This window comes from Typopeltis vanoorti, chromosome 17 (genome assembly GCF_054136105.1).
Source record: "Typopeltis vanoorti isolate ZY-2024b chromosome 17, IOZ_Tvanoo_1.0, whole genome shotgun sequence".
Taxonomy (NCBI): Eukaryota; Metazoa; Arthropoda; class Arachnida; order Uropygi; family Thelyphonidae; genus Typopeltis; species Typopeltis vanoorti.
The window spans coordinates 10,937,212-10,949,395 of NC_143565.1; the positions used below are offsets into that span (position 1 = coordinate 10,937,212).

The 12,184-nt window shown below is 36.3% G+C and overlaps 1 protein-coding gene across 2 annotated transcripts in view; it reads right to left on the minus strand.

The window, feature by feature from the left end:
• Positions 1-12,184, minus strand: part of LOC150097146 (tether containing UBX domain for GLUT4) — a 357,344-nt gene that overhangs the window by 90,597 nt on the left and 254,563 nt on the right. The window lies entirely within an intron of this gene.

Here is a 12,184-nt window from a genome sequence, read left to right on the forward strand (position 1 = left end):
TAAACAATTTCTACAGTCCTTTTGTGTTGAGATTTTCTTCTGTCTGGAGTGTTGTTCTGGTTGCTAAATGGGTTGTACATGTGTATGTTTCCTGATGATGACCTCAATACAGATGTCGAAACGTCGATTGTTACATGCTTAATGTTAAGTGAAGTAATTATTCTAATATGTGTTGTGTCGCCATAAATTCTTTCCTATGAATGGACAATGACACTTATTTGTGCCTATGGTCCCAGAGAAGATTCTACTAAAGAAGAAATGGAGAAATATTTTTGAGGCTTTAGAGGGACAGCCAACAAAAGGGTAAGAAAAGTTGGTCCTGAAGATCTAAACAGCAGAGTAGAAAATCATTACCAGATATATAAATATACTTTTGGGAAATTTGGTGAAAAAGAGCACAGCTAATAATATTGGAAAGTACCTGAAGGATATGGATTTCTGTTCAGGGCATGGACTAGTCATTACTATCACCATGTTTCAACATAAAGATGTGCACAAATTCACATAGAGAGAGAGAGATGACAGAAGAAACAATTAAAAGCTTATTTACTATGCTATTAGTAATATCTTCTCTCTGATTCAGGATACAAGAGTATACAGAGGATCTAAAATAGGAAGTGATCACCATTTAATTTTGAGCACAATAAAACTGAATTCTTTCTCTTTCTTCTCTCTTCCATCATCTATGTGGATGATGATGAGACCGAATGAATTCTTTCCACTTCTGTCTGTCCCTGGAAAATCCGAACAATTCTGTCCAGTTTGGTGTAGCTTGTTGTGATTTAGTTTTCAGGTCCTCTTTTATTTTGTCTATCCATCTAATTCTGGGCTGCCCTTTAGATCATTTATCTTCCATTGCTGTATACAGGGCTTTAGTTGGTAATCTTTCTGTTCCCATTCTGGTTACATGGTCAAACCATCGCAGTCTTCTTTCTTGTATTTTGTCTATTATTGTTATTTCATTTTTAGTCGTTTCTTTATGTCTTCATTTCTTAGTCTATCCAGCAGAGATACTCCAAGTAATCTTCTTAGCCAACCCATTTCAGTAGTTAATAATTTTTTCTCTTCAGCTTTTTTGAGATTCCAGCATTCACTTCCATAGAGGAGTATTGGGTGGACCACTGTCTCATAGATTCTTACTTTTGTTACTTGTTTGATGTCTCTTGACTTCCATATTTTATTAAGTATACTCAATTACTCCTCTGAGGTAGGTGATGTTTTCTACCTGCTCTAGATCCTTACTATCAATTTCAATTTTCAGATTGGTGTTTCTTTTTCCTATGTGCATAATTTTCGTTTTGTCTATATTTAGGTTTAATCCAAATTTTATACATTCTTCCTTTATCAGAAATTCATTGTAGATCTTCTTCCGTGCTTGCAAGTAATGCAATGTCATCTGCAAATTTTAAATTTATTATATTTTTCCCATATATTTTGATTCCGGAGTCTTCTTTGTTTAAGGTCTTACTGATTGCGTCTTCCAGTGTAAGACCGAACAGGTCCAGTGACAGATTGCATCCCTGTCTTACTCCACTCTCCGTGTGGAACCAGGTGTCCTCCACTCGTACTGCACTTCCAGATTTCTCGTATGGATTCTTTATTATTCTTATAGTTTTGTTGGGAATTCCAAATTCTTTCATAGTTTCCCATAGTTATTTTCTTCAGATTGAATCAAGTGCCTGATGAAAGAACTAATGCTAGTTCTATATATGGCTTAATTTGTTTTGGGAGCTTTCATAAAAACCTTACTTGGAATACTGAGAGGCCAATTCCTCTGTAATTATTGCATTCTGTTTTATCTCCTTTTTTGTATATAGGAGTTCTAACTGATTTGGTCCAATTAGTAGTTATTGCTTCATTTCCGTAGATCCTTTCAAATAATGTTTTTAATGGTTCTAAGTTGTTCCTTTCCTGCTTTTAAGAATTCTGCATGTATTTGATCAATGCCAGGTGCTTTCCTACTTTTGAGGAGTTGAATATGTTTTTTAATTTTGGAGGTGGTTTAAAGGTGGCATTGAAATTATAATGGTGTAGGATTCTGTTGATTTTTTCTGATAACCCTGTAACGTATGGGATGGCTATGGTTTTACTGTAATCTAAATTCTTTTTTTGAAGTTTTATGAAGGACTTTATTAATAGTATTTTTGTTGTAGCCATTATTTATAAATGTGTTGCTAATAATTTTTAATTCTTGTTTAAGAGCTTGTTGATTAGAGCAAATTGTTGTAGCTCTGTTTTTAAGGGTGTTAATGACTCCATATTTTTGTGATGGGTGGTGGTATGATTTAGCATGTATGTATTGGCCAGTATGTGTCGGTTTGCGGTAGACCGTGAAGGAAGACGTGTGACCAGTGTAAATAGTGGTGAGCCTATGGCCGTACCTTCTTTTTGTAGGTAAAATTTATTTTGCCACACGAAGTAACCGGAGCATAGTATGTGGACAAAGAGAGCGGTAATGTCGGGCAGAAATTGTTCTGTAGGAAAAGAATTGTGTCATTGATTGCGACATTTGTGAAAAGAGCAGAAACGTTGAAACTGACTAATAGATCATCTTTTCCAAGTGTTATGTTTTTAGTTTTGTTTATAAAGTGTTGTGTATTCTTTTTTTTCACCAGAGGTCAGGCCATTAATTGTTGTAACGGTTGGTCAGTAACTTTAGCAAACCATGTAGTTCGTAGTGCAGCTTGTTTCTCTGTATCTAGTGTATATGCTCCAGAAGATGATCTTGATATAAAGATCGAAACGTCGAGTGTTGATTTTGGTTTATATTAAACTAAAGTTTTACTCAAACATGGTAGTTGTCTCCATAATTTTCCAAAATGTATTCTGATCACTGTGTAAGCCTAAAAGAAAGATTTCTAAAGTATTCTTCTCATCTGGTCATTCTTTTTGTTTTACTTTCAATTAGTTGTCCCTCTTTGTTTTTGATCATTATCATTTTTGTTGTCTATGTTTTACTAATTTGGTCTATTTGTTTATATAATTCATGGAGGTTATTTTCTTTTGATAACTTCTCTGCCATTTGGTATTTTTCTTCTAACCAGTTATTCTTGTCTCTTTTAACTAGTTTTCTAATTTCTCTGGTTAATCTATTATATTCATTTCTGTTATAGTTCTGTTTTAATTTCATGCTCTTCCATTGATCGCTTAACTTTTTTACTTCATTCGAGATCCAATCCTTTTTACTTTCTCTTTCTGTGTAACCTATTGTATTTCCTGCTGAATTTTAATATTATTTCCTTTAATTTGCATCAATGTTTATATTCTATTTTGGTAGTTCCTTCAGGTTTTTATCTAGTTCTAGTTCATATTTTCTTAGAATATTGTTGTCTTGTAGTTTTTTTTACATTCAGTCTCCTTTTGACTCTACAAGTGCTTTCAGATTTTAACTTTATTCTTAAGTTTGTTAATACTAGCTTATGGTCTGATTCACAGTCAGCAGCAAAAGAGCTGCAATTTAGGATCTTGATTTCCATCTTTGGTTTACAATAATATAGTCTATCATACTCTTGGTTCGTCTGTCTGGTGATATCCATGTCCATTTTCTTTGGGGTTTGGTTGTTTAAAGAGAGTGTTGGTTATTATTAGTCTATTATTTGAGCAGAAGTTTAGCTGTCTTTCACCAGGCTCATTGCTTTCTCTCTACCCAAACTGTCCGATTACTCTTGGCCAAGTATCCCAGTCTTTGCCTACATTTGTATTTAAGCCCCCCATTATAATTAGGAGATCTTGAGTTGATGTCTGCTGTACTGCTTTTTGCAGATCTGTATGGAACTCCTCAAAGTTGATTCTTTAAAAAGAATCAACTTTGATTCTTTTTAAAGCTTTCTTATATGCTTCTCTTTTTAATATGATATTCAGTTTTGTAACTTTCTGAGATAAGTAAAATACACAAATGTTATTCAAGAAAAAACGAAAGAGCATGAAAACAAAAACCAAAATCTGGAGTTTCAGTGGCAGATCATGCAGAAAACATGGACATAAAGCTGTGGTGAGGTTGCCTGCTGAAAGAAAAATTAAACTCCATGGTGGAGTCAGGAATTAAAGAGGCAATCAAAGAACAGAAGAAAGCACATTGAAATATTCAAACACCTTTTCAAACAAAATGAAGAATATGACTTCTTGCATAATAATGGAAGTACATATATTTGTTGCTTCTATTCCAGTCAAAAACCATTCCTTTAATTCATCAATTGAACACATTCCTATAACAAGTATCTTGAAAATACCAACATATATTATTGCTATTGACAGACTGTGTCTGTGCACTTATTAAATAAAACCTCCATTTTACTCCATAACTTCAAATTTACTTCTCTCTCTATGCCATACTCTCCTTCTCAACACCTTAACTGTTTACATTTCTCTGTGGCTAACCTAAGGAATGCTGTGTGACATCATGCAGATTGCAATGGTCAGATTCAGGTTTCTCATTCTATGCTTGGTGATATGGGTATTAATACATGCATTTATCCAGAGGTAAATATCTTGTAAAACTTCTAAAAAACTGAGGTATTATTATTCATGCTTTTCTTTGGTATTTCTTATGCTAGATATCTAAAATTCCTCCACACAATGAAGAACAATGGAAACTGCTAACAGTACACACCAGTGGCATCATGTCCCCATTGAGGTTGGGTGAGCTGCTGTGTAGCTTATGCAACCCATGCTACAAAATTCATGTTGTTAATTTGACCAGATGATTGCATTTTTATTGATGTATGAAAATTTTAAGAGTGCATAGCACAATCAGTGCTCATCTTAATTGGTCCAATGCAATTCATCGTAGATAACTTTGAATACTTTAAGTTATGAATTAATATAATTTTAAGGTCAAATGACCAATAGCTATGCTCCACGCACGAATTTATTGAATTTTTGTCACATTTTTATGGCTATCATTTTCGATATTCTAAGCATTGTTTCGTTATTTTGTATATCTATTATTATGGCCTTGTCAATTTGCAAGATATGTTTCTGTTGTAGGGCGTGGACTGCTATTTCTGTTTTCCATGTACTTTATATTCTGTTTTTCTTTTGGTTGTTGCATTTTTTATTGTTTAAATATTCTGAAATAGGGATGTTACAGTCGCAGAAGTGTTCTTGTAGACTTGCCCATAAAAGACCTGATAGTAGAACCTGTATAGGTGTCATCAGTCTTTTTGGCAAGGAAATTTGTAAACGACATTGTAGTGTTCTAATATTTCTTTGTGTGTGTACGAATTTGTAGGTTTTAAAAGTGTTGCCAATTTTTGGTTTGTGGTGAATACCAGTTTATAGTCAGTGTGTTTGAAAATGTATTTGTATGCTTTATATGTGTATGTGATGTATGGTAATTTGATAATTTTTTATGTTGAGAAGTTTGTTTTAGTTTTTGGATTGTTTTGATGGGTTTTTGCTGTTTTGTTGGCATAATTTATTAGTTGTATTGGGTAATTTCGATTTTGAAAATTCTGTGTTAACTTCTTGATTTCTGTGTTTAGGTGAAAACTTGTAAGCATTGATAAACTGTGCTAGGATCACCGATTTTTTTAATAGAATAAGGATGGTATGAGTTGAAGTGGAGATAGTTCCCCATATGTGTGGGTTTGTGGAATATTTTTGTTGTTTATTCTAACCAATGTCAGGTTTAGGAAATTGATGGATTTATCCTGTTCTGTTTCTGTGGTGAATCTTAGTCTGTTGCTGAAGTCGTTTAGGGATGCTTTTAAGGTGGTGATGCATGTTGGTTTCGAATGCATAGAATATCGTCCACGTATCAGCCATAAAAGGTGATGCAGGGGTGGGGAAGGGCTGAAAAAGGACTGTGATTCTATGTGTGATAGGAATAATTCAGCTGACTGCTAATATTTTGGCTCATAGGGAGTCCAAAAATTTGGATATACATGTTATTGTTAAATTAAAGAAGTTTACTGAGATTACTCTCCACATAAACATCAGCAACCCCCACCCCATATATATATTATACTCAAAGCACTGTACTAGTCTTGAAAAATCCATGTGATTCAATTTGTTTTTTTGCACTGAGCTATGCAATGATCTCCCTCTCTCCACCATTTTGTCCTATAGCACTAAACAAGAAACAAATAATTTGAAGTAGTGCCATTTTAAAATAATACTGTTAATATCGTTAATACCCCCATTTTTGCTTGCATTCTGCTTAGCATGCATTACCTGTCACATCATCTCATTTGTCCCTCATTTGAATCCAAGTTAACACTTCCATGTAGGTTTCACTGTTGCACTCCCAAATTTTCAATGTCAGTGTAATATTATTATTATTATTATTATTATTATTACAGGTATCTCCATGGAGTCAGTAGACTCATCGCGGGAGACCCAAACTAGCAAAACAATATCTGTCATATCTCTTCTTGAATTCATTTACAGATGAAGAGCTCACAACAAAGTCAGGCAATGAATTCCACTCATTCACCACCCTCCAGGCAAAAAACCTTGTTCTGACACCTTTGTTAACCACACTCTTCTTTAATTTCCAGAGATGACCTCTTGTTCTTCCATCACTATCACACAGCTGAAACATTTCCCCTGCATCAATCCTATAAAAACCTTTTAGTAATTTGAATGTTTCTATCATATCCCCTCTTCTTCGCCTATCAGCCAATCTCTGCAATCCACAAGCTCTCAATCTATCAATGTAGGGAGCATTTTTTATATCACTCACCAACTTGGTCACTCTTCTCTGAACCCTCTCCACAGCCTCCTCATCTCCAAGGAATCCAGGTGACCAGACCTGAGCACAGTAATCCAAATGTGGAAGTATCAATGCTTTATAAAGGGGAATAATAACCTCTTTATCTCTGGATGTCAGTGTGTTCCTCAACAACCAAGTAATCCTATGTGCAATCTTGGACACCTTAGCAATGTGTCCTCTGAACTTCATCTCCTTATCTACCAATACCCCTAAGTCCCTAGCCTCATCAATCTCTTGGAGTACCTTTCCATCTATGTAGTACACAGCTGGTAATCTTTTAATCCCAAAATGCAAGACTTTACACTTTTCCACATTGAACTGACATCCATTTTCTTTTGCCCATTTTACCAGCTTATTTAAATCCTCCTGCAAACTTTCAACATCAGCTTGATTTTTTATTGCACTACACAACTTTGCATCATCAGCAAACAACTGAATATCTCCCTTTAAGCCGTTTCCTATATCATTTATATACAAATTAAACAACATTGGCCCAAGCACAGAGCCCTGAGGCACACCACTGGTCACCTGCCTCATTCTGGACTCGGCTCCTCCATACACCACCTTATGGTATCTCTCCCTGAGCCATTCTCCTATCCATATCACCAATTTAATATCCATTCCCATCTGCTCCAATTTGCGTAACAGTGTTCTATGGGGTATCCTGTCAAAAGCCTTAGCAAAATCCAGAAGTACCATTGTGTAGCCAGTTCCTTTGTCCAACTCTGATGTTATTCTATTATGGATAGTTAATAGATTGCTAAGGCAGGATCTACCTTTAACAAAACCATGTTGGCCTCTATAGAGTATCATATCCTGATCCACCCATTCTTGAATTTTGTCTTTAACCAACTTTTCCAATACTTTTACCACTACTCCTGAGATGGTGATTGGTCTGTAATTCAATACTGCAGTTTTAGAGCCACCCTTATGCAAAGGAACCACTTTGCCTAACTTCCACTCCCTAGGGACCATACCAGAGTTCAAACTTAAATTAAATATCCAGGTAAGAGGGGTTGACAATTCATTTGCACATTCACGCAACACCCGAGCTGATATTCCATCTAAGCCTACCGCAGTGTTTGCATTTAAGTTTCGCAATATATTTAATACCTCTGATTCTTTAGCTTCAATTCTCACATTAGGTATTGCTATAGGTATAGAGATATCCTCACTTGGGTGATAGACTTTTGAGAAGTGATCACTCAGTAACTCGACTATTACATCTGATTTTGTCACCTCAATACCATCAGCACCCACTAAGGTTATCCTTCCGAAGTCATTCTTCCTCTTACTTGCCACATAGCGGAAGAACTCTTTGGGATTACCCTTGATCTCTTTGGCTAAGGTCTTCTCATAATCTGATTTAGCTTTTCTTACTATGCTGGTAACCTTCCTAGCTTGAGCCTTGTACTGCTCATGGGTGTCCTGATCGCCCTTCTCCTTGTAAATTCTCCATAACATTTTCTTTTTTTGTAGTTCAAGCTTGATACTACTGCTCATCCATCTAATGCCTGCCTTGTTTGACCTCCTGACCATGGGGACACAATCTGATATTGCTTTCCTCAGATACCCACTGATTTTATCCCAAGCACTGCTAACATCTTTCCCTTGCAATATGTTCTGCCATGAGATGGCTGCAAGCTCACTCCGAAGCTTGTTATAATTGCCTAACCTGTAGTTTCGTACATACCCCTTCTTAATAGAAAAATCCACAGATTTTGCAACCTCCCAAGTCAATACCACATGATCGCTTTCACCAACTGGAGGTAACGAGGTCACCTTACTTATGCACATAACCTCTGAACCAATAACCAGGTCCAACACTCTCACACCACGTGTCCCTTCAGTTACGTGCTGTTTCAAGTAATTATCTCGTAGCAGATGTATGAACTCCATTTCCTTTTTGCTACGTGATATTTCCTCCTTCCAATTGATATCACCATAATTAAAATCCCCCATAATAATCACTAAGCCTTCACTCATTGCACTAAATTGCTGATGCATGAATTCAATATCTCCCCCTGTACTCCCTGGCCTATAGCAGCATCCAACTGTATATTTGGTTGCGTTGGTCACTATTTCGCACCAGACTGCCTCAAATGAACTCTCATTCACATGTCTATCATCATGATATACTACTTTCTTTGGCTGCAACACATCAGCTATCATCAACAGTACTCCTCCTCCTGTTCTATCTTCTCTATCCTCCCTGAAAATACTGTACCCATCACATTCAATTCCAGTGACCACATCTTCTGCTGACAGCCAAGTTTCACTAATGCCTACAACTTTTGGTGAGATTTCACTGACTAATGCCAAAAATTCTTCTCTCTTATTTCTAATGCTTCTAGCATTGGTATACAAAAATTGCAGATTCCCTCTAGATCTTGTACCGGCTTTAGAACTGATATATAAGTCACTAACTACCGTAGTCCTATGCCGATTTTTTCCGCCTCTCTTCTGCAATTTATTCTGCCTATAAGGATCAATAAATACACAATCAGTGCTAAAGTTTCTCTCTCTTACACTCAACCTTTTCAATATTAGTTTCCCTGCCCAATAACTTCAACCTGTTCAGAAAACAATAACTTCTTCAATCTCTTATGTCCTTCCATGTTAAGATGCAGTCCATCTCTAGCATACAACTGCCTTTTTCCTTCAAACACACTCCAAACATCAACAAACTCCAGACCTCTTTTTCTGCACATTCTTGCAATCATATCATTCATTATCATTGCTCGTCTACTTAACTCGTAATTGTCAAAACGAGGCAGCACACACACTATTCTCCCATTGACACTTTTCCTCTTCACAATATCTAATAATGTTCTTGAATCTTTTCCTACCCGATTTATACTACCTCTCAGGTCATTCGTACCCACCATAACTATCATCTTGTCTGTTTCATGCCCTCTCTTTATTGCTAAAGCCACTCTTTCTATTGTACCATCAGCCAAGCACTCCTCATGCATACCACTCTCCATACCCTTAATCATAGAATCACCATATATTTTACCACTATTAACTTCATTCAAGTTCACACTCATGGACTCATTCTCTACACTATTCAGCATGACTCTCCCAGCTTCATTACTCAACTCTCTATTACTTACCCCCCCACTCTCACTACATCTCATTTCTTCTTGGCCACTTGTGGTTTTATTATGTTGACTCCCAATCACTCCCATACTATTTATTACTGAATCATTCACCAAAGACTCACCCATATGTAATCCTGTTCTAGTTACTTCAGCTAAAGTAATCTCTATAGTCCTAATTTCTCTGTTTAACACATTAAACTCAGCTTTAACTTCCAGTATCTCCTTACCGATCACTTCCACTTCCTCATGAAGAAGATGAAGGTCATTTTTCATTTTCATAAACTCCCGCCGAAGTTCTTCCGCTACGGTCCCGATGTCAGCTTCCATTCCTAAACGCTCCAGCCTATCCCGACACTTCTCACATACGTAGACATTTTCTTTCTTTTCATTTTGCCAGACCGACCACAGATCCTTCACATTTTTCGGTGCATACATGTAGCAGTTTCCGCAACGCATCCATTGCGAAAAATCTAACGCTGAGCCAGCCTTTCGTGTAATAGTAGAAGTCCTGCGCGCCGCTGACGTACGTTTCTTGTTGGACGCCATCTTTACACGTTGATATAGTGAAACAAACGGCAGTGAAAACACAATATATACAACACAGTTCTAAACAATAATACCACTGAAGGACACTTGTTTCTAACCGATGCACAATTTTAGCACAATTTGTGACAAAAAGCCACACTATATTTAACTTTAAAAACACGTTTTCTAGACTAGCTTAACTCGACCGCCACATTTACCAAGGACACTAGCGCCACCCAAAAAATATTTAACTTGTGTTACATGACAACCTCCCCTCATGCTTAAATACACCACACACACACACTATCCTGTGCATACTGATGAGTCAATTCAGTTCACAAAAGGTAATCTACTCTACAGACTTTCAAATGAGTACAAACCATCCAAATCCTACAGGGCATGGTAACATTTTTTATTAAGTATCCCTTATTTACCTATTGATCATATAATTATATATACTATGATATTTACATAATTAATATAGTACATAAACTAATTGTAATAATTTCTTAAAAAAAATTCTAAATAAAGAATATCTTTATTTAGAATTTTTTTCTTTATTTATCAAATTTCTACATTTTTCAGTCAGTTGGCAAAAGAAATAAATATAATACACCCTCTGTCCAAAAAGAAACCAAACTTTTTGAAAATAGAAGAAACTAGTGGTGCCATCTGTTGTACCTTTTTGTTAAAGAAAGCGGCAACCTTCATTAGTGCTGATCAACTGTTTATGATATTTTTTTCATTAGAAGCCGAATTATAGTGCCAAGAGTGACAGTTGTTTTGACGAATGGTCAGAAAATGAGTTTCAAACAGAGAACTGTGATTGACTTTTGTGTTAAACTTGGTAAAAATTTTACTGAAATTCATATGGTGAGTGATGAATGCTTATCCCGTACACAAGTTTAAGAGTAGTTTAAGCGATTTCAAAATGGTCATGAGACGCTTGAAGACTATGAAAAGCCAGGCCATCCAAAAACTGGACTGAGTGAAGTTAACATCCAAAAAGTGCGTGATTTTATCAAAGAAAACCCGAAATCGTCCGTGAGATTGATTGAAGATGAATTGGGGATTCCAAAATCAACTGTGCACAACATTTTGACTGAGAGTTTGCACCGTCATAAACTGAATTCGCGATTTGTTCCCAACAAGTTGATCGACAACCGAAAAATGTATCAAATTGAGCATCTTCAAACTTTCTTGAAACGATCGTTATGAAATGTGGTGTTTTGAGTATGAGCCCAAAACAAAGTGCCAGAGTGGAGACCACCAGAAGAGGGGCATCCGAAAAAAAGTCGATTTGTTTCTACGATTCCAAGAGCATTATCCACAAAGAATTCATTCTGCCGCCAAACGGTCAATGGTGAGTTTTATCTCGAAGTTTTGAAGCGATCGATAGTGAGAATTCGTCGCATACAGCATGAATATCGTGATGCAGGCAGCTGGTCACTTTTGCACGATAATGCACCATCTCATCGCCTGAACACTGTGAATCAGTTTTTGAGCAAAAATCAAGTTTATGTGTTGGATCACTCACCGTATTCACCTGATTTAGCACCCTGTGACTTCTTTCTCTTCCCCCGACTTCATTTGCTGATGAAAGGAAAACGATACGACACCAATGAAAACGTTCAAGCGGCAGTAACCATGACTCTCAACATTATCCCAAAAACAGATATAAAAAACTGATTTAACGAATTAATTGACCGTGCCAAACGCTGTATCGAAGCTGAGGGAGAGTATTGATTGAAATAAATGATTTGAATAATTATAATTGGCCTGTGTTTTATTTTCTATCAAAAGTTCAGTTTCTTTTTGCACAAAGGGTGTAGACCTCATA